Here is a 26351-nt window from a genome sequence, read left to right as displayed (position 1 = left end):
GAGGTGCTTGGTGAACTCACTGTGGTGGATGTTAATTTGTGTTTATTGTGTGTTGTTTATTATTACATGTATGGCTGCAGGCAACGACATTTCGTACAGACCGAAAGGTCTGAATGACAAATAAATGATTCAATCAATTCAATTCAAGTAATGTCATTGTTCTGCTTCATAACGGGGACATGCAACAAACAAACCAACACACTCTGCCTTGAGTGGATTCTAAGAACTCAACTTCCAAACACAAAGGTGTTGGCGACCCCTTAATTTTAACCAGAGTCCTCCATCATAGCCTTGACTTGCGCTTACTCTACAATCTTTCTGTCCACATCATCGTGACTACGCATCAAAACTGCCAAAACAGCTGAACTATAAGCGGGTTCTTGAAAGCTCCGAGCTGCAGCGGACAAAAAGGCAAACACGTTATTGGGTTCAGAGATAAATGTGGGTTTCTTGATCAGGAGGAGAGGCGGCGGTTGAAATCTTGGCAGCAAGTGGATGTTCAAGGCGCAGGTGAAGTGATTGCAGCCCGTCCCTCCTCCTCCTCCTCCCACAGCCGGAGTCTTCCCGGTCACAGGGTCACCGGCTTCTGAAAGCTCAGGAGAGGTTTCAATAAAACCGGACCAGGAGAACTACATACCCCGCGGACCAACGTCACACCCCGTCCTGAAAGAGTTGGGATTGGGTCTAGGTGCTCCTCACTCAGCGCTACCTCCTCGCCTTGCAGACGTTGGGTTCAATGCAGCTGGTTGTATTGCAGCGGCTGAGATATTAGCCCCTGCTCCCTGCTGGAGAGGTGACCAGAGACTCCGCTTCCTCACACGGTCTGGGGGCCAGCAGACAGACGGGCTGAAACTGACTCGCACCCCCCGTGAAAGCGCCGAGCCCTCGGGGGCAGCTCGACCCTGGACGGACGGGGCTGTTGGACGGGATCCCGTGTGTTGTCGGGACTGTGGTGGAGCCTCTGTAAACCGGACCCCACCGACACACCGCTGCTCCCATAACATGTCTCGTATCTGGCGATGGCTGCTCACCTCGGCTGCGGCTTAATCTTCAGGCTCCTGCTCCCTCTCTGTCTACTAACAGGTGAGTGCAACCACCTTCTCAATCTAATGGTTACATTGCAGCGGGCTGTGTGAAGTCCACTTGTCTGTTTAAAACGTGAAAGCGAAGTCCCAGACTACAAGCGTCGAGCTTGTTTAGGGAGGAGGGACAGATGGAAATGCTGGAGTAACTCAGCGGGACAGGCAGCATCTCTGGAGAGAAGGAATAGGCGATGTTTCGGGCAGAGACCCTTCTTCAGAGCGAGCATAAGGGGAGAGGGGAACCTATGTCCTTAATGTTCGTGTTACTTGCTCGACTGCCTTTCGAGATACTGTGCATAAAGTTGAGTTGAGTTGAGCTGAGCTCCCCATTAGTTGGGAGCGGTTGCCCCAAAGCGCATCTATCTACAGGCTCGTTGACACGGTTGGGTTGTTGCTCGGGGCCGGTTACATCGACTGGTTTAATTGGGAAGGTTTACCGTCAACGGATCTGTGACAAGGTGTGCAGAGTGAGACAAGGCCGTTCACCTTATGATAGATGATAGAATGGGTAATGGATAGATCACCATGCGGGGTTACTACCTTGGCTGATCCGTTACGACGAGGTTCTGGCCAAGCGTCGCTTGACGGTAGAAATATTCCCAAATCCGGGAAAATACTGCGCCCCCTCCATCCACCCACACCCTCCCCCCCAGTTGTAATGTGAGGCCTACATGGCAGGGCCGCTCAAGAATGTCACATGGGCCTGGTTGACCCTGGTGGAAGCATGAACTGGAAATGATATCATCCCAAGAGGCAGGGTTGACCCTCGTCTCCAAACAGGTTTGTGAACATGGCAGCTTTTTTGGTGGCAGTTCAGAGCAAAGATAATCGAAAACGAATGAAATGCCTTTATTTGTCGTTGCAAACACTGCATGCAACGACATTGTCATTGCCACTCCATTGGTGCATAATATACAAACATAAAAACACAGGACACAATTTAAAAACAATGTTTAAAAACTAGGTATCAAGATAAGTAAGTAAACGGTACTGTACATGGTGATAGTAAAGTTCAAGGTGGGTAGCAGCAGGAATAATACTAGGTGTTTTTTTCATATTGAGTGTGAAGATTGCTTTGGGGGAGAAACTGTCCCTGAGTCTGGAGGTGCGTGTGTTGGCTGACTTGTAACGCCTGCCAGAGGGCAACTGGTCTAAAAGGTGGTGACTGGGGTGTGTGGGGTCTTTGATGATTTTAGTGGCTCTGCTAGGGTAGCGTGAGGTGGCAGTATCCTCCAGAGAGGTCAGCCAGTGATTCTCTCTGCTGTTTATACCACTCTCTGGAGCGCTTTCTTATCTGCAGCAGAGCAGCCTGCATACCACACTGACATGCGATATGTCAGTAGACTCTCAATGGTCACCCGGTAGAAGGCCACTAGCAGCTTCTTCTTGGTGTTGTGCCTTTGGTTCTTTAGATCTTTGGTTCAGAGTTCCTCTTTCCTCCAATTAGCCCAGGGGGAGTTGCAAACGGTCATTTTTTTCTCTCTCTGTTTCAGCATCAGTCCCAAAACTGCTGGTAACGCAGTCTCTGAATCTCCACAGAAAAGAAACAGAATGTCCTCTTTAAAGTGAAATTAAAGTTGTGTAATGAAGCCAGGATGGGACATACTGAAGGGGTGGGAATGACGTTTGTTGGGCTCTTTCTGTGCTGGATTACCCATAATAGAAACCTCCTCAGGAGAACTTTTCTGGCATTTGTGGGTGTTGAGTTTATTGTCACGTGTACCGAGGTACAGTGAACCCTATTTGATGCATGCTAACCAGTCAGCGGAAAGACTACAATGATTACATGATTACAATTAAACCGTCCACAGTGCACAGATACATCCTTCCTTGCTGCCTATTATGCCTCCTGGTATGTAGGGCAGCAACGAAGGTCTTCCACAGTAATGTTGATTCCTTCAGTTGCTGTTTCCGTAACGTATTTGTTTTACGAGACGGGATTGTTAGCCCTGTGCTCAACCTCCAACCTGGAGGACCAGTGGATCGCTCATCGTCTCACCTCTACCCTTCGACCTGTCCAGCATGGGAGACCCTAACAGGAGACGAATCTCCCGCTGGCATAGCTCTAGGGGTCACTGAGACGCACAAGCTCCCCGACCACGACAAGGTTGCAATCCAACGGGGAGAATACAGATACATGATAAAGGAAATAATGTTTAGTGCAAGGTACAGTCCGAGTAAAGATAGTCCGAGGGTCTTCAATGAGATAGTTAATAGCTCAGGACAGCTCCAGTGTACCCCTTCCCTGATTAAATGGTTAAGGTGAGCAGTATAGCACCTCGCGGCACTGGAGAGAATTATATAACCATAGAATGACAAAAGAAAGTGAACAAAATGCTGGAGAAACTCAGCGGGTGAGGCAGCATCTATGGAGAGGAGGAATATGCGACGTTTCAAGTCAAGTCAAGTTTATTTGTCACATACACATACAAGATGTGAAATGAAAGTGGCAATGCTCGCGGACTTTTGTGCAAAAGACAAACAACCAAACAAACAATAAACACAATCATAACACACATATACCTTTACATAATAAATAATGGAAGGAAAAACGTTCAGTAGAGTTAGTCCCTGGTGAGATAGGCGTTTACAGTCCGAATGGCCTCTGGGAAGAAACTCCTTCTCAACCTCTCTGTTCTCACCGCATGGCAACGGAGGCGTTTGCCTAACGGTAGCAGCTGGAACAGTCCGTTGCAGGGGTGGAAGACCAAAAATAAAGTGCTTTTTAAAAATAAAAGGCAGAATGAGGGGTGGTCCCAGTGAGAGGACGGGGCCTAGGTGTGTGTCCCCGTCTCCAGGTGAAGGTGGGTGTGTGCAGGGGAATGGCTGGCCTGGCTGGTGGGTGGGATGAGAATCCATTTTAAGTGTCCAGTTGAAGAGGAGGTAGATACCTGTGATGGAGGAGGTGCCTAAAGTCAACCAGGCTGATTGCTGGAATGGGGGTCTATTCTACAAGAAGAGATTAAGTAGGCAAGCCCAATACTGAGGGGAGAAATGCTGAGTTTAGATGAATAAGGGGTGGTCTGATTGAGAATTCTTACAGGGCTGCACAGGATAGAGTGTTCTCTGATTTGGGTATCTACAACTGTGGGTCATTATCCCAAGCCAGTCATTCATGAAGGAGAAAGGACATTTCTTTTGAGTAAAGAATCTTTGAACATCTCTCCCCAAGAGCTTTGAGTCATTGGGTATATTCAGGGCTGGGATAAATAGATCTATGGACATTAAGGGAATCGAGCAATCTACATTTGGTGCAGGAAGCTGGTGCTGAGGTAGAAGATCAGTCATGATCGTATTGAATGGTGGAGAGGTCTGTTTTAATTGCAGGTGGAAAATTCCATGGACTGTAATTAAAATAAGACCGTTTTCGGGTTACGAACCGGTTCTAGTTTTACGGACATCCATAAATCAATGGATATGATAATCATACCTTCACAGTATTGATGAAGGTCAATTGACATCAATGTTCATTTACTGTTACAATGGTACATAATCAGGACGCCCTATGCTCAATGACCAGTGGCTGTCACATTGTTTAATAGAGTGTCGTTGCACAAATATCAGCTTCCAAAGAAACTCTCTTCAATGGCCTCCCGCAGTGAAACTGGCAGCCTGTGTTCTCAAGATGCAATGGTGCCTGATTAATATGGAAAGATTACATGGAAACGCCTTTTTTTTTTTGCAGGACAGGTTCTCGTTTGAGTTCAGTAATATTCATGAGAACTCGTTTGTGTGTACGGTGTGTCCATGGGTTGGGAATTTGTAACCCTGCCTGGGACGGCCTATATTGAAAACCCCTTGAAGGCAGAGGTGGAAAATACAGCAGTAATTGCAAATGATTTTCATATCAAAGGGAGGGTACAAAAAAATCATCAACTTTTAAAGATATGGCAGAAATGAATACTAAAATAGCTCAGTAAATGAGGACTTGAGTAATCATGATATTCGGAGCAATTGAAGTGTATTAATGCCGTACACAAAGTCCCCTCAGTACCACCATAGCAGGGGCGTTTGTAGTGTAAATCCATCGGTGAACATTTGATTAAGAATAAGTCACTTTAGCCACCAGTGCCTGTTGAACTTCTAACTCTGATCTTTTCAGAAACAGTAATCGCCTAGTTCCACATCGGATTCAGATTAAGATTCAATTTTAATTGTCATTGTCAGTGTACAGTACAGAGACAACGGAATGCATTTAGCATCTCCCTGGAAGAGCGACATAGCAAATGATTTGAATAAATAATAATAAGTGTCCGTGGGGGGGGGGGGGTGGTGATTGGCAGTCACCGAGGTACGTTGTTGAGCAGAGTGACAGCCGCCGGAAAGAAGCTGTTCCTCGACCTGCTGGTTCGGCAATGGAGAGACCTGTAGCGCCTCCCGGATGGTAGGAGGGTAAACAGTCCATGGTTGGGGTGAGAGCAGTCCTTGGCGATGCTGAGCGCCCTCCGCAGACAGCGCTTGCTTTGGACCGACTCAATGGAGGGGAGCGAGGAACCGGTGATGCGTTGGGTAATTTTCACCACCCTCTGCAGTGCCTTCCGGTCGGAGACAGAGCAATTGCTATACCATACTGTGATGCAGTTGGTAAGGATGCTCTCGATGGTGCAGTGGTAGAAGTTCACCAGGATCTGAGGAGACAGATGGACCTTCTTCAGTCTCCTCAGGAAGAAGAGACGCTGGTGAGCATTCTTGATCAGAGTTGAGGTATTGTGGGTCCAAGAGAGGTCATCGGAGATGTTGACTCCCAGTAACCTGAAGCTAGAAACACGTTCCACCTCCGTCCCGTTAATGTGGATGGGGGTGTGCGTGCCGCCTCTGGACTTCCTGAAGTCTACAATGAGCTCCTTGGTCTTCTTGGAGTTAAGGGCCAGGTTGTTGTCAGCGCACCATGCTAAGTGCTGGACCTCCTCCCTGTAGGCCAACTCATCGTTGTTGCTGATGAGGCCAATCACCGTTGTATCATCTGCATACTTGATGATGGTGTTAGTACCATGTACAGGTGTGCAGTCATAGGTGAAGAGGGAGTAGAGGAGGGGGCTCAGCATACAGCCCTGTGGAACGCCGGTGTTCAGGGTGAGGGTTGAAGAGGTGTGCTTGTCTAAACTAACAGACACATATTTCCCTGCTCCATGCCTGCTTGTTGGTGAAATCCAAACCAAGTTTTGGGCTCAATAATTCCACTTTGTCCTAAGCATATTGCATCCTCCATGAGCATGCAATACCCATCCATAATTGAAAATCTGATTCTGAAAAAGATTGCATTTGTGTTCAACCTGAATTAAAACAGAATTGATGGAAATGCCCAACAGGGCAGGTGGAGTCTGTGTGGAGAGAAACAGAATTAATGTTTCAGGTTGATGACTTTTCATCAAGAACAATCGGTCATCTTTGCCTCGGAGTCTGAAGAAGGGTCTCGACCCGAAACTTCACCTATTCCTTTTATCCAGAGGAGTTGCCTGACCTGCAGAGTAACTCCAGCTTTTTGTGTCTAGTTTTGCATCAGCATCATATAGGTTTCTTTTTTATACTCCATGTTATATGTGGGCTACCAGTCCAATCCTACTTTGATATATGCTGTATATCCTTGTTTCTGTCCTTGTTTTCTAAAATGTATCGGGCTTTGCCCCTTTTTATGCCCATAACTTCCTCGAAGTAATGCCTAGAATTCCAACGTTTCATTTTGATACATATGTCAATTAAACATTCTTGACTCTTGACTCCCTGACCAGCTTTTGATAACATGGCAGTGCACGATGTATGAAGGTTGCATATGATCAGATTATAGGCACTAGGATTCTTTACTAGGTAGCAAATGTTGCTTGCAGCCTGACAAGAGAAATGTGCACAATCCAAACCATTACTTCTAAGTCTGTTGCCTTGAACTTTTTGGGAGGTGTTTTCTTTTTGGAAAACTTCTAAGACAATTAGGATGTTCAAATTTAACATTTTTTAATATTGACGTCCACATCACTAAATGTACGGTCATTTGAGAGAAACATGATATATTACTCGTCACAGACTCTCACAGTGAAACATTTTACTATTCAGAAAAGTCATGACCAGTGTTCTTTGTAATGATATTTGGAAGAGCTTGCATTCAGGGTTTTTAAATATATTTATGGTACCTTCTCCACTTCTTGTCCAACCATGTGAACACAATGCCCACATGATTCTCAGGAAATTGGAATCTGTGATTTAGTTTCATCATTGTCTGGTGGTTTATTAAAGGATGTATTCTACTATAGCTTATGTTGGGAACTCCCTTCAGAATTTCTTTCTGGCATTGTACTGGTGAGAGATTTATTTGGGCACATGATCATCGGCATTGCCTCCAGGTAAATCTAATGCTGTATCTACATTGATAACATGCCTTTCTCTTGCTATGGAGCTGCGTGAAGCCACCTCTGGGTTACATTGTAATGTCAAGTATATCCACCAAAAACTCACCAATTTTCCTTCTATTTCTTAGGTCAAGGTCAAACAGTGTTAAAAGCTTACGATCCTATTGAACTTAATCTCATGCGACTCAATGGGAATGTTGTAGGAATACAAAAAGCTGGAGTAACTCAGCAGGTCAGACAGCATCTCTGGAGACTTTAGAAGGGTCTTGACGTGAAACTTCACCTATGTCTTTTCTCCTGAGATTCTGACTGACCTGCTGAATTGCTCTGTTTTTTTGTGTCCATCTTTGAATAAATTGTCTTGGCCATACAATAATGAAGCAGTTATCTAAACTGGAATAAATGAGTTTTCCATCCATTTATAACAAAACGTTTCTGTGGTTCTACAATACAATGAGTTTTGATGGAGTTTAAACTCTTTACTGTTACCATTTCCCGTCAGACCATGAGACTGCCTTATTATAAAGTGATAGTGGCTCGCTGTCCAGCCACCAATTTTGCTGAAGCACGCAATATTAATTAGCCTTTTCCTGCATACATTCGCTCGGATATTGATCCCTACAAATACAGATCTTTCGTCATCTCGTGCAATCCCTTTGGGATCAAGGATTACTTGCTTCCACTCTTAGTTATGTTGGTTCTCTGGTGGCTGATGCAGTCAATGTGAGAAGTGAAGATGGCGTTGGAGGTAGGTGGTCAGTTTGGGAGGTGGTCTGGGCCTTCCGCTACTTGCTCATGTCCTCTGTGTGTTCCGAAAGCATGGCCTGGAGGTTTGCAATGCTGCTGTGAAGTCAGGTAGATGGGACCTTATTAAGTGTTGCACTGGCAGTCTTTAGCTTTGCATATTGAGAAAGGATTGAAGGAGAAGGTTGAATCGATGTCAAAAGCAGCAAATTGCAGTTGCTGTGGGTGAAGTCATAATTAAGATAAAATAGAAAATGCCAGAAATATTCAGGAAGTGGGTGAGCATCTATGGAGTGGGAAACTAGGTTAGCCTTTCAGGTCAACGGCCTTTCTACAAATCTGGAAATGTGAATAAACATGTGTCTAAATTGTGAACCGTGTATAGAGAGGGGAATAGATAGGATCCAGTAAAAGGGCCCCATTTAGTGCCGGTGATTTGAAGTGCATCTACAAAGTGCATCTATGCTTTAGTGTGGGGGGTGGTGGCGGGGAATAGGGGGAAACTGTTTTTGGTAGCTTGCCTCGACGGTATGTGACTTTTCTTCATGTCATATTTTCGCCTTCCTCGCGGCCTAACAACGTGGATTGGTGCGGCCTCTCCCGGAGTCGGGGCCCAGAGCTTCAGCAGCGGGCGCAGCGTGGACTTTCCATCGCAAAGCCGGTGATCCTTTGCCGGGGATCGCCGGAGAAGAGCTCTGACTGCCGGCCTGCGGCCTACAACATCGTTGAGCAGCGGTCTCTGGTAGGAAGCGGCCGATTCGGGACCTGCAAACCGCGGAGTGTCCGTCCATCCTGACGTCGGAGTTTCGAGCATCATGACAAGAGGGTCTGTACATCGGGCCGTCCGTAGCAGCGACTGCGGAGGGTTTGTGGCCCCAACCACGGATGAAAAAAGGAGGAGGACTAACCGAACGGCCTTCCACCACAGTGAAGAATGTTGATTCCACTGTGATGGATGTTCATAGAAACATAGAAAATAGGTGCAGGAGTAGGCTATTCGGCCCTTCGTGAAAGTACGTGAAAAGTAGTCACAACAATATGAATGAATTAGTAGCATCAATAGAAGTGAACAGATTTGATTAAACAGTCACTGAAAATGCAGTTGCAGATTAACTAAAATCATAGAAACATAGAAAATCAGTGCAGGAGTAGGCCATTCGGCCCTTCGAGCCATTCAATATGATCATGGCTGATCATCCAACTCGGTATCCTGTACCTGCCTTCTCTCCATACCCCCTGATCCCTTTAGCCACAAGGGCCACATCTAACTCCCTCTTAAATCTAGCCAATGAACTGGCCTCAACTACCTTCTGTAGCAGAGGGTTCCAGAGATTCACCACTCTCTGTGTGAAAAATGTTTTTCTCATCTCGGTCTTAAAGGATTCCCCCTCTTATCCTTAAACTGTGACCCCTTGTTCTGGAGTTCCCCAACATCGGGAATAATCTGCCTGCATCTAGCCTGTCCAACCCCTTAAGAATTTTGTAAGTTTCTATACGATCCCCCCCTCAATCTTCTAAATTCTAGCGAGTACAAACCGAGTCTATCCAGTCTTTCTTCATATTAAAGTCCTGACATCCCAGGAATCAGTCTGGTGAACCTTCTCTGTACTCCCTCTATGGCAAGAATGTCTTTCCTCAGATTAGGAGACCAAAACTGTACGCAATAATCCAAGTGTGGTCACACCAAGACCCGGTACAACTGCAGTAGAACCTCCCTGCTCCTATATTCAAATCCATTTGCTATGAATGCTATCGTGTTATACTCTATTGTGTATGGTGCTCTTTTTGATTGTATGGCTGCATGGTAATGGCCCTGTCCCATGGTACGAGTTCATTCCTAGAGCTCTCCCGAGTTTAAAAAAATTAAACTTTTGGTAAGCACGGAGAATGAACGTAGCGGGTACGTTGGACCTCGGGGACGTCTCTTACCGGCTTGTAACGTGGACGGGAGGGAAGACTCGTGAAGATTTTTTTTTAACATGTTGAAAAATGTCCACGAGAGCCCCGAGTAACGATGAGTGGCCATTACCTTAAATCTCTGAGTTCGAATCAGGGCAAACTCGGGAGAACTCTTGGAATGAACTCGTACCATGGGACAGGGGTTTAAATCAAATTCCACTGTACCTTAATTGGTGCATGTGGCAATAAATGTGAATGTGAACATACAGAGTGCAATTTGTAGAAAAGTTCCATAGATTTTATTGGGAAAGGTTGCAATGAATCCTGTTTCCTCCGTGTTTTGGATAGACCTGTGAGTGAATAGACGTTATCCTACAGTGATCCAAGAACAAAACACCGCTGGAATGAAAATAATGCTGCGACTAAGCATCTGATCTGACTGCTCCTTTCTCCACAAATGCTGCCTGACCTGCTGAGTATTTCCAACATACTGTTTTATTTTCCTTGACAAACTGTTTGCTGAGAGTCGTCAATGTCTCCTACCTCCATCCAAATGATTGCATCTGTACCATCATGAAAAGCATCTGAAAAGGCAAATAGTTTTTTTTTAATTGCTAATATCTACTTAATGCATGAAACAATGAAACTGAATAAATTCATTTAGATACAGGAGACTGCAGGTGCAGACCAATATTTTTAAAAAAAAAGACACAAAGTGCTGGAGTAACTCGGTGTGTCCGGCAACATTTCTGGCGAACGTAGATAATGTGATGAAGGGTCCCAACCAAAATGTCACCTCCTTGTTTGCTGGTGATGCTGCCTGACTCGCTAAATTACTCCAGCACTTTGTGTCTCTTTTGTTTTCTGATTGGAATGACACTATCACTTGCCACCTTGTGACTTTGCTGTGTGTAGGAAGCATTTTGTGGTAGGCTTAATTATTAAAAATGCAAATCTGGCAGCTTAATCAGTCAGCACAAAACTGAACAGCCGGGCGGCATGTATCCATTAGCGGAACTGGTGACGACTCTTTGTCTACATTACTAACAGTGAAGACTCTGTATAGATCAGTGTCACTCATGTTATGAGTCATACTTTGTAGCTACGCCCACTAGTTTAACAGAAAGCTTCTAAGCCCTTTCTCCCTCAGTCTTGAGTTGTGTATTAAGATGAAGTTACCTATGCTGCAACGCTAATAAATTCTTGGGATCTTAATCACTGTGTGACTTAAGTTTTTCCAACAGCAGAAGCTCGACATGGTGTCAGAAGTGGGATCAAAATAAGTGAAGAGTAGGAGCATAGAAAAATAGAAATATAGACATAGAAAATAAGTGCAGGAGTACGCCATTCGCCCTTCGAGCCTGCACCGCCATTCAATATGGCTGATCATCCAACTTAGTATCCTGTACCTGCCTTCTCTCCATACCCCCTGATCCCTTTAGCCACAAGGGTCACATCTAACTCCTTCTTAAATATAACCAATGAACTGGCCTCAACTACGAACCAATGAACTGGCCTCAACTAACACAAGACATCTGCTGCTTAAGAGTGTTGAACGCCCTTTGCTGTTGTGCGTGCCAGGTCCAAGCAATGTCTTTGTGTGTAAGCTGGTGCAACGGGGCTGATATTTCACTGAAGTCCGGAATAAATTTGCTCAAGTAGTTCACCATGCCAAGGAATCTTTGTAGACCGAGCACGTCTGTGGGTGCTGTGGGAGCTCGTTGATGGCACTGGTTTTCACCGGATCAGTTTTTAGGCCATCCTTAGTGAACACATGGCCTATGTATTTCACCTCACTTATCCTGAATTTGCATTTTTGAGGGTTTAGCTTGAGGTTAATGGCCTTGGTGAGATCCAGGACCTTTGTCAGATTAGCATCGTGTTCTTTGACAGTTCGTCCAGCAACGAGGATGTCATCCACTACAATGGACATGGGTAACCCGCAAACAACTGCTCCATAGCTTATTGAAATACTTCACTAGCAGAGCTTATGCCAAAAGGCATGCGAAGAAATCTGTATCGTCCGAACGGTGTGTTGAAGGTGGTTACCTTGGAGGAGTTGTGTTCCAGCAAAATCTGCCAGAATGAACTCTTGGCATCTCGTACAGTGAATACAGTTGCCTCAGCCATCTGCGCTGCAATCTCGTCCACAGTGCACATGGGATAGTGAGGTCGTTTAATGGCTGTGTTTAAATCCTTAGGGTTGATACAAATCTGTATTTTGTCTTTATTCTTCTTTGTTGCCACAACCATGGTGGAGACCCAATCCGAGGGGTCAGCGACAGGCGCAATCACACCTAGAGACACCATTGTGTTGAGGTCATTTTGAACATGGCATGGGGAATCTTGTGTGCTGGACGGACAACTGGGATTATCTCAGGGTTAATGGTAATTGTGTACTTAACAGGCAGCCTGCCCAGCTTGTCGTCAAACAAAGTTTTGTATTGTGTCAGGATTTGTTGGCTAAAGTCACAGGTTGTAGTCAGATGACAAACAGAAGGGGTGAAAGAGACAAGTCCCATGTCGTGACAAGCATTGGCACCCAGCAGAGACGGCACATCCTCACGAACAACATAGAAATTCAGGTTGTGGACACGTCAGTTAAGACAGCAGCATAACTCGACTTGACCAATAGGGTGCCCTGGACCTCCTGCAAATGGGAGAAGGGAGGCAGCCGTAGTAGTGACAGTCTCTGTTTTTCGTAACTTTTTCAACACAGCCAGACAAATCACGATACACCTGGCCCCTGTGTCAACTTTCAGATAAAAGTTCTTACCATTAGCGAGCAAAGCGACCTTGGGGTCTAGTGGTTTGTGTATTGAGTCAAACAGGGAATGCACATTCAAGTCAAAACCTTTCGCTAGCAGCCTACAGGAGCTGGTTGAGAGCATTCTGAGAGCAAGTTCTCATAGCCAAGTGAATTTACAGATTGCCTTGTTTGAACTCTGTTGCTACACAAGCGGCAGCATTTGAAGAAATTATACCTTTTGTTACAAAATCGACATAATTTTCCATACGCAGGGCAACGGTCATGAACAGCAGCATGCAAACCCCCACCTCACGATAGAGTTGTCGGGCACTTGAGGAGAATGGCAAGAGATTTGATAAGACATGCCGGCAACATTAATTGCATGACCAGCAGAGTGCCCTAAAACTTTTTTATGAGCGTCAGACATTTCAGCAATGTGACAGCGGTTTTGAGCAGTCACTAGAGTCAGCTCAGCATTCCACAATAACTCGTAGCGTAATTTATCATTGCGGACACCATCGACCAAAAGGTCACGGATTAAGCTATCACGTATATCCCTGAAATCACATCGACTGGCAATGTGCTTCAAGTCACTGACACATCTCCACAGGTTCACCCTGTCTCTGGCATCGGGAAAAGAACAAATGCCTCTCCATGACCAAGTTAGTGTGTAACTCACATAACTGTCGGAATTTGCATAGTAGGCAATCGGGTTCACGGGTAGATTCAACGGGAGCGATCTGGACACCAGCCGGGTAAAACCTAGCCGGTACATAATGAAATCTTCTTGCACCTTGGCAGCTTCTGTGTCTGCTAGATTAAGTAGAATTGACGCTCGAATACCGGGAGCAGCAGTAGGGTGAGCTGCTTCAATGTAAATTGAGAAATCTTCTTCAAATAAATGCCACCGTCCTACGGGCAAGTAACATGTTTTACCGGCCTGGCATGTCCGAATACATTACTGGGAATGTGGCATCCTGTGCAGTGTGCAACAGTTTTGCACCTCATCAACAAAAGCAACCACTTCTTTCACATCCGGCTCCTGCTTTCCCGCGGTCTACAGTGGCAACTGACATGTTTGAATGTCATGGCAAGCAGTACCTGGTACTTGTCAATTCACATTCTGGATGATTTGGCATTGATTTTCTTAGCAGTCCCATTTCTCGCGGGGTAGTTTCGAAGCTTGCTCACCATTTTGCAGACAACGAGCTCCGTGCATTCTGATAACAGCAGTCAATTTACCAGCCAACACTTCAAGTTTGCTGCATGCTGGGGTTTTCGCCACATAACTAACCAAGGGGCGGGTGGTTCATTTGTAAACTGACCAAGACCATGACTGTATCTGTGTAATTGCTGGAACTGCTTCTGAGCCACACTCATATCTGGTCAGTGCCAATGGCGGCACCTACAGGCGTAACAGCCAACATATCTTGCCTGTGAATGAGCAGACTCCACCTCTGTATTCTCCAGACTGTACAAGTGTACTGCCGTCTGTGCCCAGCGGCATTGATCCGCTTGCACCAGCACAACAACCCAGTTTGGGAGCGGCTGCTTTGCCAGTGGCGATGCCCCCTCTGCCTGCGCTGCAGTCCCCTGTTCAATCTCCATCACCCGTGAAGCCACCGGCTCTGACCCCGGTGGGGAAAAACGGAGATGTTTTTTATCGCTCCCGTGCTGGTCATGTTTGCAAGCCCACCGTGAAGTACCCGGGCTATGTTTGACTTTCCTGCAGCTAATTAACAATTGCTATGCGTGCCTTATTTAGTCAATGGTTTTGTATTGACATGTAATTCTTTAAGAGGGAGGATGTAGATCAGTGTCACTCGTGTTATGAGATACTTTGTAGCTACACCCGCTAGTTTAACAGAAAGCTTCCTCAGTCTTGAGTTACGTAGTAAGATGAAGTTACCTATGCTGTAACGCTAATAAAGTCTTTGGATCTTAATCACTGTGTATGACCCAAGTTATTCCAACAGCAGAAGCGTGACACCCTGTTACTTTACAGGAAGATTTAGGCCACTACTCTTTAATCATGAATCATTTAATATTTTGTTAATCATTTTGACCTGACCATTATTCCCCCTATACTCAAAACTTGTAATATCCACAATATTTATTCTGATCTATCTTCCTCTTTCAGCCCCATTCTCCTGCCTTCTCCCCATAACCACGACACCCTTACTGCAAAAGAATCTGTCAATCTCCGCCTAAAAAATATCCGTTGTCTTGGCTTCCGCAGCCTTCCATGGCGATGAGTTCCACAGATTCATCACCCTCTGACTAAAGAAGTTCTTCCTCATCTCCTTTCTAAAGTTGCGTCCTTTTGTTCTTGAACCTATGGCCTCTGGTCTTCCACTACTAGTGGAGATATTCTCTCCACATTCACTCTATCCAGGCCTTTCACTAATCGATAAGTTCCAATAAAGTTTTCTTCACCCTTTTTAACCCTAGAGATGACATGCCCAGTGCCTTCCAAAGCTCATGATATGTTAACCCAATCATTCCTGGGATCATTCTCATAGAGAATGTGAGAGATTAGGTGTATGTTAGTATTTCCTTTTCTATAGGTCCACACTGCTATTTTTACTTTATTCCTGACTGCCCTCGACCTCTCTCTATGTTGATCCAGCTTTAACGGCTTAAACCCCATCCACTACAGTTTCTGATTATAATCACTCTCTAAGTAAAGGAGTTTCTTCTGAATTCCTTATTTCTTATTGCTGGTGTTACTGACTCCCTTGTATATTTACACGTGCTAGGGACCTGAAACATTCACTGTTTCTCTTTCTATAGATAGAGTCTGGGCTGCTGAGTGTTTCTAGCATTTTGTTTTTTAACTAGTGATTATTTTGATGTTGGTTGAGAAATAAATAATGACAATAATAATGGGAAGACCCCTACCTATTCTCTTTGAACAAGCCATTTGTCCATTTATACTTGACTGCCCTGATAGGTGTAATGTCTGATGTTAAAGCTGACGCCTGCAACATACCCTTCCTCCCGACTCCTGCATTGGAGTGTCAATCTAGACCTCACAGTTAGACGTGTAGGAAGGAACTGCAGATGCTGGTTTACACCAAAGATAGACATAAAGCTTGGGTAGAGTCCAACCCCGCGGTACGAATATTGATTTCTCTAACTTTAAGTAACCCTTGCTTTCCCCCACTCTCCGTCCCTCCCCCATCCTATATCTCCAACCAGTCTGACTGTCCTGATTAAATTTAATCTTTATATGCCTCATTGTCATCTTCCCCTTGCTAACAATGTTCAATTCTACATTTTCCTTGAAATTCGTCCCCTTTAATATCTTGTTTTCACACCTTGCCCATCCATATCTCTGTATCTCCCTCTCCCCTAACATAGTCTGAAGAAGGATCTCGATCCGAAACGTCACCCATTCCTTCTATCCAGAGATGTTGCCTGTCCTGCTGAGTTACTCCACATAGTTGGATGTCTGGAGATCAATCTGAACTTTTAACCATGTGGCTCAGGGCTCAGCGTTCTATACCTTAGCCACAACTGATGAAGACTTGACCATGGATTTGAACATTGTCCAGAAATGTAGTTGTATGTGCATGATCCCCTGAATCTCAAAATAGGCCAGTTTAGTCAACTGAGGCATGATTATAAGATGCCGTTGCTTTCTGAGCAGTTAGATTTCAGAAATATTTACCAACAAGACAAGCTTCCAAAATGATATTATTTGACATTTTACACTGCTGGTTTTTGAAGTAAATGTTCAAAATACAAATGTGTGGGAGAGAAAGAGATGATATACTGATGACATATGTTCTGGCATTTGTTTCCTGCTCTATAAATCTCAGAAAGCTGCTTAAGCTGAGGGAAAGAGGGACATATTTGATGTAGCGGATGGTTCTTGTTATCACCTAGCAACACCACTAGGGATTCCACAGAACAATGTGCTCAACCCACCGTCCCCATCTGCTCCATCAGTGACATCCTCTCCAGTGTAAGATCAGAACTAGGCATGTGCTGCTGATTCTGCAGTAATCACTTTGATTTGTAACTCCTTCGATAACTATGAAGCTGTCAATGACATCCCACCAGTAGGACATGGAAGAGGCAGCAAGACACTATGTCTAATGAATGACAAGAACAGTTAATTTACCTAAATTCCAGATAATAACATCCCAACATTAATCGAGCCATTGACCAGAGCTTTACTCTAACTTTAGAGATACAGCTCTGGAAATAGGCCCTTTGCCCCACTGAGTCCGTCTGACCAGCGATCACTCGGTACATCAGCGCTATCTTACATGCTAGGGATAATTTACAATCTTACCGATGCCAATGAACCTACAAACCTATACGTCTTTGGGATGTGGGAGGAAACCAGTGTAGCTGGAGTAAACCCACGTGGTCACAGGGAAAACATACAAACTGCATACAGACAGCGCCCATAGTCAGGATCGAACTAGGGTCCCTGGCATTGTTAGGCAGCAACTCTACCGCTGTGCTGCCCTGTGCAGCTAGCTCAACTAACCACGCAACAAAATGACTACAAGAGCAGAGGATGGATGCATGTCGATAATGGCTCCTCTCTTGACTCCAAAATCCTCTCCTTTATCCAAGGTTCAATAAGGACTGTGTTGGATTGCTCACTGCAGGTCTGAGAGCAAGTCCAACTTTGTGCTAGAAATCACCCAGATCTCGTAATTGTGTTTTCTTATCATTTAGTCAGCATTTGTTGCCTATCCCTAATTGCTCTCGAAGATAGTGGTGAGCTATTTGAACCACTGCAGTTCTGGTGAAACTGTTGCCACGTGACTAGTCAGGGGCAACCTCCAGGATGTAGACCTAGCGAAAGGTGGCCAAAGTATTTTTTCTTTTGTTTCATCTTTGTGCTACATCTAACTTCTTGCACTATCTATAGGATCATTGCGCACACACTGCAATAGATTATATTTGCTTAACAGCCCCTCCTGTTTTTTTACAGGCCACTGTAACACGCAGTTGCAACTTAGACATTCATTACCAGTCTGACGTTGCTCTTGTGTGAAAATCTCTCAAATCCCTCGGCACGTCATGTAATGCCATCTGCAGAACAGACACTATGCCCAGCCAATCTCCACTTTGTCAACTAGTAATGGGAAGTAAATGCAGCTTTCTCAGTGTTGATCAATATGTTGCAAACAAATCAGTTACCCGGCACCTTTCCAGAGGAAATGCTGTATTTGGCAGCTAATGAAAGGCCTGTAATTCTAACTGAATCCTCAATGGTGAAATAGATGGGATGCTATCACTTCCAGTACGGTTTTGTTACAAGTGCAAGTGTGTTTTATGTTTAAGGCAAGACTAAAGTGTGGGGACAGCTAAAAGGAGAGGTTGAGAGGGGGAGACTGTACCTTCCTGCTTCCACTGCCCAGCATGAAATGGCTGTGACATTAGATGTGTGTCAAGGAAATATCTGTGAGGATGTTCTTGGTCTTGGAGATTTTATGTATATTAAGGGGAAAAGAGGTATTAGAGAGAGAATAGAGCCCTTCAGAAACCAAAGAGGCAATCGATGCTTGGAGCAGTCAAAAATGGCAACATCCTCAATGAATATTTCCCCTCTATTACTACTATGGAGGAAGACATAAAGATTAGAGAACTTGGGGGAAAGTTAATGGCGATGTCTTGAGAACATTTCGTATTATAGCCAAGGAGGTGCTGGATGTACTAAAACATATAAATCTCCCGGGCCTGTTTAGGCATATCCAATGACACTGTGGAAACCCAGGGGAGAAATTGCACAAGCCCTGGTTGAGTTGCATCATCGGTTGACACAGGGGAGGTGCCGGAGGATGGTAGCCTCAAAGAGGTCTGGGTTCCATCCTAACCTTGAATAATGTCTTGGATGCAGGTTCTCCCTGTGACTGCGTGGGTTTACTCCGGGTGCTCCAGTTTCCGTCGACATCCCAAAGACCTGTGGGTTTGGAGCTTATAGTGTCCTCTGCAAATTGTCCCTAGTTTATAAAGAGTAGATGAGATAGTGGGAGGACAAAAATAATGTGAATAGGTGATTGACGGTCAGTGTTGACTGGTGGGCTCTCTCTCTAAATTAAACTGGTGTGTTAACGTTGTGCCTCTATTTAAGATGGATTACAAAGAAAAGCCTGGGAACTGTAGACCTAACGTCTGCTGTAAGAAAGTTACTGGAGTGGATTCTGAGGGACAAGATATACATTTACATAGGTGGATTATGGATAGTCAGCATGGTTTTGTGCGTGGGAGATAATGTCTCAAGAATTTGAGTGCGGTGGCACAGCGGTAGAGTTGCTGCCTTACAGTGCCAGAGACGCAGGTTCGATCCTGACTATGGGTGCTGCCTGAAATGTAGTTTGTATGTTCTCCCCGTGCGTTTTTTCCGGGTACTCCGGTTCCCTCCCAATCTCTAAAGACGTGCAGGTCTGTAGGTTATTTGGCATCGGTAGAGTTGCTGCCTTACAGTGCCAGGGACCCTAGTTCGATCCCAGCTATGGGTGCTGTCTTACATTTTCCCTGTGACCATGTGGGTTTTCTCTGGCTACTCTGGTTTCCTCCCACATCCCAAAGACGTACAGGTTTGTACGTTAATTGGCTTTGGTAAAAATTGTAAATTTTTCCGAATGTGTAGGATGGAATTAGTGTATTGGGTGATCACTGGTTGGCACAGACTCGGTGGGTTGAAACGCTGTTTCCACGCTGTATCTCAAAAATGAAACTACGCTAAAAGTAGCCAAGAGCGATGGAACTGTAGACATAATCTATATGGACTCAGCAAGGCCTTTGAAAGATTCCACATGGTTGGCTGCTCTAGAAGGTTAGATCCTTGTATCCAGAGTGTAAAGAAGATTTATAAGCATGTTGCAAAGATACAAGGGGTCTGAACTATAGGGAAAGGTTGGGAAGGCTAAGACTTTATTCCTTGGAGTGCCGCAGCCTCTGGAGTGATCTTCCAGGGATGTATAAAATCGTGAGGGGAATAGAAATGATGAAGGCACAGCATTATTTTTTTCTAGAATAGGGGAATCAAAAACTAGAGGGCGTAGGTTTAAGATGAGAGGGAAACGATTTAAGGGGAATCTGAGCATAATCTTTTTTCACACAGACGGTATGGGCATAAGGAATGAGCTGTCGGATAAAGTAGTTGAGGCAGGTACAGTAGAACCTTCAAAAGATATTTAGACAGGTATACAGATAGGAAAGGTTTAGAGGGAGGTTACACAAAAAAGCTGGAGAAACTCAGCGGGTGCAGCAGCATCTATGGAGCGAAGGAAATAGGCAACGTTTCGGGCCAAAACCCTTCTTCAAACAAGGTTTAGAGGGATATTGGTCAGGCATGGGGAAATGGAACAAATTCCGTGGGTACAAAATGCTGGAGTAATTCAGCGGGACAGGCAGCATCTCTGGATAGAAAGAATGGGTGACGTTTCGGGTCGAGACATTTCTTCAGGCATTTAATAGGCCTCTTGGTTAGCATGGACAAGTTGGTCCAAAGGGTGTGTTTCCATGCTGTGACTCTATGACAAATATGTTGGCTGGTGCCCTGATCTTCACCTGTTTTACCAAGAATGGTTTTAGTTTGTACAGTTTTCATGTTTATTGCTTTGATTTTTTTGCCTTGGACTCTTCGTGATCGTCTGCTGTTTACCGTCACCCTGTTAACTGTTAATTTGTTCATCGTACTTCGCTCATCTTTTACAGTATCCATGTATTCCACAGTTTGCATCTCATTTAAAATATTACGTTCCGCTGGTAATTCCCACACACAGTTTTCCGTCTGAATTTCTTTCCCTCTCTTATCCTAACTTTAGTGAAACGTTTGCTTTTTAATACGGGATTCAGGTAGCTTGTCTTTTCTCTCCAGAGATTGGCTTAAGTGACCTTATATTCCCAGCATATTCTGTTCATGTATTATTCAATGTTTATTGAAGAGATTTTGATGCAGCCTTTTGTTTAAAAGCGCCTTTCTTGTTTTGTTAAGTCATTTAAAATCAGGCTGGTTAATCTTTCGAAAGAAAAGCTATTAAGCTCATACTACTGAAAGGATTCTGATACCTTTAAACAGGGGTTGCTTCATTCTGTCCCTTTTGCTATTGATTTTTCCTAATGCTGTAATATTGTTTTTGTTTGGTGGATCTCCTGTGGAGTTCTTCACAGGCAGTCTGGAGTTGGGGCATGATGCTTAGCTGAAAACTTTTAAAGTCTTGTGCGTCCCTACCATCAGTGGGAAGGCAGGTAATTGAAGTGGCTACTGAGCCAAACCAGTTAATTCAAGGGCACATCAGTGGTTGACGTGTATTATAGATCTTTAATTTCTTTTTTTTGCAAAACGATTCATTTAAAATGTTAGACCTCATCCTTAAATACATATCTCTTCAATCTTCTCGAGCCATAGATATCCCCAACATTGCCCCTCTGATTTTATTCATTTCCTCCTCAATTGGCCTGTAAGATGGGTGACCGATATATCCCCTGTGGTTGACTGACTCCAGACCAACTCTTAAGTGCTTTCTAAAAGGGTCTAACAGCAGTATCTTTACCATTAAGTGTCGTAAAAAGAGAAGGATGAAACTGGACAGGCCAAACTGTGTCGACCCAGATCGTAGGGGAATCGAGGACCAGAGGACATAGGTTCATGGTGAAGGGGAAAAGATTTAATAGGAATCTGAAGGGTAACTCTTTCACACAAAGGGTGGTGGATGTAAGATAAGATAAGATAAGATACAATTTAATTGTCATTTGGACCCCTTGAGGTCCAAACGAAATGCCGTTTCTGCAGTCATACATTACAAACAAATAGACCCAAGACACAACATAATTTACATAAACATTCATCACATCGCTGTGATGGAAGGCCAAAAAAACTTATGGAATGTATGGATGGATGTATGGAACAAGCTGTCAGAGGACGTAGTGAGGCTGGGTCTATCCCAACGTTTAAGAAACAGTTAAGCAGGTACATGGATAGGACAGGTTTGGAGGGATATGGAGCAAGTGCAATTTAAGCACTGGCAAGTGTTTTGATGAGTGCGGCAAGTTTGGTAAGTGTTCGTGAGTAGAACGGGTGTCAAGGGTTGTGGGGAGAAGGCACGAAAATGGGATCAGGAGGCAGAGATCAGCCATGATTGAATGGTGGAGTAGACTCGATGGGACGTGTGGCCTAATTCTACTCCTATAGCTTGTGAAGTGATCCCTCAGCTGATGACGTTGTTGAACTATGCCCTTGTTGAACTATGCCTGAAAGATGAACTATAGTTATTTCCTTTTTATACTGACACCAAGGATAACCCTGCCCGAGCATAACCTCGCTAATCTATCTGTGACAGAAGTGAGGAAATATTAAATAATAGTATTGCTCGGATAATAACCTTTGTGTGAGGAACCTATGTTAAGTTGCAAGAGAAGGGTTTGAGGTTTTCAGCAATACATGTCCCCACAAAGAAATAAAGTACAAAGAACACGCACAGGAGAACAGATGGATTATCATAACATGGAAATGCTGATCTGAATAGGCATAGCTTTATTTATTGCTTTGAAGCAACTGTAACGCTGTCAGAAGTTGTAATTGGTTTAGTTTGGTGTTTAGAGTGTAGGTCGTTAATGGGGTCTCTACCCAGGACATAGCCACCATTTGTTCTTTCTTTGTGACACATCTCTGAGCTCTAGTACGTCACAAAGAGGGTTAATGGTTGTTTATACTGGGTCTTAGACAGCAAGTCTAGATAATAGAGTGTGATTTGGTTTGTGCTGTTTAAATGTACTTGTGTTGAGATAAGAGATAAGGCATGGGTGATGGTGACCTTTGTTTATAGAAAACGGAGAAAGTAACTCTGTTTTGATCTAAGCCAAATGATTGGGGTCTGACTATAGTAATCTTCCATTTGCTGTGTGGAATGCTACTAGTGAGTAGTCATAAGGAGGCCCTTACAACCTCCCCGTTATCTCTAGAGGAGAAGAATGTAAGTCAGAATGAATATGGACCTGAGCTTGGTAAGAAGCAATTATCATTTACCAAGTGTGACAAGTATATGGCCTTTGTGTGCATGAAGTTGGGAATTGTGTGATTAGAAATAACTTAAGTCTTTACCGACTTTGTAAGAATGGGGAAATGTATATTTAATCTTTGTAATCCATAAGTAACTGTATTTTAACTATGTAGTTGTAGTTGTAGAAATTATTTGTGAAGTGTATTGTGTTTTAATTAGGATTGTAAGTATTAGACTTTATTTAAATCTGAAGTTTGAGAAATAACTTTCTTTTCCAAAAGTGAAAATATGTGTTTTGTGTGTATGTATTGTGCGATTGCTGTATGATGTGTCTTTTATATTCTGAGAGGTGGTCTCTGAGAATTGAATTTATTTTTCCGTGGTTTTACTTCATTGAAATAAAATGATTTTGAAAGAGGGTAAAGAAAAACAAAGAGGGTGAAGAGGCTGGAAAAGAGAGAGTCTTGTGACTACACTTGTTGTCAATCACTGGAAGGACTTAGTTGATTGGTTAATGCAAATAAGCTTATGTATAGTAAACCATAATGATTGGTTAACAGTTTTCCACACCTTCTGTATCAGAAATGTCTAATACCTATATAATACCTTGAGTTTGTACCAAAGTCACTAATTCTCTGGTCCTGCCCCGGAGCTTTCAGCTCTGTGTGGGAAGGTTTAAAGAATTATCCAGCGCTGTCAGAATAAAGAATCGATTTCAACAGCAACAAGTGTTTGAATCAAGTTTTCTTGAATTAGATTGACAAAATAACTCGGTTTAACAGAAGTGATCACTGGAGTCTTTGGGAAGGAACTGTCCAGCATTCAAAGGTATACAAAATTGCTGGAGAAACTCAGCGGGTGCAGCAGCATCTATGGAGCGAAGGAAATAGACGACGTTTCGGGCCGAAACCCTTCTTCAGACTGTCCAGCATTCAAACCAGGCAGAGCCTCCATTGTAGAAACTAGGAGATGAGGATGCTGATTTACCGAGGAAGGACTGGAGTAACTCAGCGGGCCTTTCAGCGTCCCTGGAGAACATGGATGAGTGACGTTTCGGGTCAGGATCCTTTCTCACCTTCCAATGTGTTTGGCATGACAATCCTATCCAGTGTTTAGTTTAGAGATACAGCATGGAAACAAGCTCTTCGGCTCACCGAGTCTGTACCGACCAGCGATCCCCGCATATTAACACTACCCTAGACACACTAAGGACAATTTTACATTTATACCAAGCCAATTAACTTACAAACCTGTGCGTGTTTGCAGTGTGGGAGGAAACCGAATATCTCAGTGAAAACCGAGGCAGGACATGGGGAGAACGTACAAACTCCGTGCAGACAGTCTGTAAGGCAGTAGCTCCACCGCTACACCGCTGTGCCATCCCTAGTGTTGTGCGAGGTCTGGTTGCCCCATTACAGGAAGCATGTGGAGGTTTGGAGAGGGTGCAGAGGAGATTTATATAAATTGTGCCTGGTTTAGGGCAGGGAGAGGTTGGTCAGATTTGAATTGTTTTCTCTGGGAAGTTGGTTAAGGATAGAAGTAATACACTATATACAATTATAAGAGTCAGAGATGAGGTCGTCAGTCAGAATATTTCTCCCAGGATGGAAATATCAAATACTAGAGGGCATAGCTTTGAGGTTAGAGGTGCAAAGTTTAAAGGCGATGTGTGGGGTACGTTTTTAACAGAGGGTGGCGAGTGCCTGGGATGTGCTGGTGGTGGTGGAGGCAGATGCAGTAGTGGCATTGAAGTAACTTTTAGATAGGCACATGGATATGCAGTGAATGGGGAGACCTGGATTATGTGCAGGCAAATAAGACCTGGTCTTTGCATCATGTTTGGCACAGATATTGTGGGCCAAAGGGCCTGTTCCTGTGCTATATTATTCCATGTTCCTTGAACGGGATAAACTCTGATCCAATCTGGCAGCTCAAAACTTGGCATCCATCGGTATATTAGTCCTCAGCAGCAGCAACCTGATGACCCGGCACATCCCTTGGGGGATCAAGTTGTATTCAATGAGGAAAACAAAGGGCATACCACGGACAGCCCCTGCACTGCCCAAAGTGACGAGAAGCTGCAGTAAGGGATCACAGGCATAGTAAACTATTTGGATGGGCAGCTAAGCCACCTCACAACCAGGAGATCAGATTGGAGGTGTGCAGTCCTGACGCATCTAGCTGTGAATTGTAGACGGTGGAAATCTGAATTAAAAGCAGCAAATGCTGGAAACACTCAGCATTTCAGGCAGCATCTGTGGGAGGAAAAAGAGTTAATATTTAAGATCGTAGACCTTTTGCCAAGGCTGGGAAAGGGAAGCTGTTAGTTTGGCGTAGCAGAGAAGGAGGGATGGTGAGTTAAAAACCTCTGAGACCAAATGACTTGAATTACTTTACGCTCTTTTATCTGTGTTGTACGTTGCCTGACCAGTATTAGCGCTAAGTTTTATTCGTCTATAATCTAGGCAGTGAGGAAATCGCTGATCATTGCATGTTATTCAACATAATTCCCAGCAAGCCGTGGTAGACCCACCGGCAGTCCTGGACCCGGCCGGAAACACCCACTGGGTCCTGGCTGGCCATGGGCCTGGAAGGTTCAGCTTGCCCGCTTGGCCTGCCAGGGATGGAGGACCCGTGTTGCAGACCAGGAACCCACCAGGAAGGCCCGGCTCGCACGCCCAGAGTAGAATAGAGGCCCATTCTTGAGCCAGCCTACATCTTCCAACCATGGATGATAGACAAAGGGCTGAGTTGAAGAGGGCGGCGGGCAAAGGGGAGGATCAGTGGTGCTAGGACAATAGGCCTTTAAGGCCAAAATAACACTGCCCTCTTCAGAACTTTGGTGCCAGAAATGTGGAGACTGTTTGTGTACTGTCTCGGTGAAGAACACTATTGCACTACAATCATTGCACTTCTATACTTGTTATGATTGTGTGCTCAATTTAATTGAATGTATAATATGTTTTTACTCGAATGAATGCAAACCAAAGATTTTTACTGTGTCTAAGTTCACAGGTGCACGTGACAATAAAGTATCATCATCATTCACAAAACCTCAACAAATAACCAATTAATACCTGCAAAAAAACGCATCCTAAACTACACTTGGCCACGAGTAGCTACGTATGTGGCCTGTAATGTTCACTCCACAAAAGTGCTGGCATTGATTGCCCGTAACTTCCCACCCATTACATTTAAAAGCGTAGAAGTCACCTAGCCTCCATTCATCAACATCCTCGTGGTCACCATTGACAGAACCACTCTACTGAACCAACCTCGCAAATACTGCAGCTACGAATCTGATGAAGGGTCTCTACCCGAACTGTCACCTAGGGCGGCCTCGGCAGGGGGCCCTGGCAGGGCCGGATTTATCTATAGGCTGCATAGGCTGAAGCCTAGGGCCTCAAAATCTAGGGGGACTCCGGCCAAGGTGTTTTTTGCCCAGAGTTTAAAAAAAATCACTGAGAAAAAAAAAATTGGGGCGCTATCAGCATTTCCACTTTGATGGAAATTACCTGAAATTCTGGTTCCGGCCCGCTGAAAGATTTGGGGGAAAAAAATT

Source organism: Leucoraja erinacea, chromosome 21, assembly GCF_028641065.1.
Source record: "Leucoraja erinacea ecotype New England chromosome 21, Leri_hhj_1, whole genome shotgun sequence".
Classification (NCBI taxonomy): Eukaryota; Metazoa; Chordata; class Chondrichthyes; order Rajiformes; family Rajidae; genus Leucoraja; species Leucoraja erinaceus.
The sequence above is the reverse complement of the archived record's forward strand: the minus strand, read 5'-3'. Positions refer to the sequence as shown.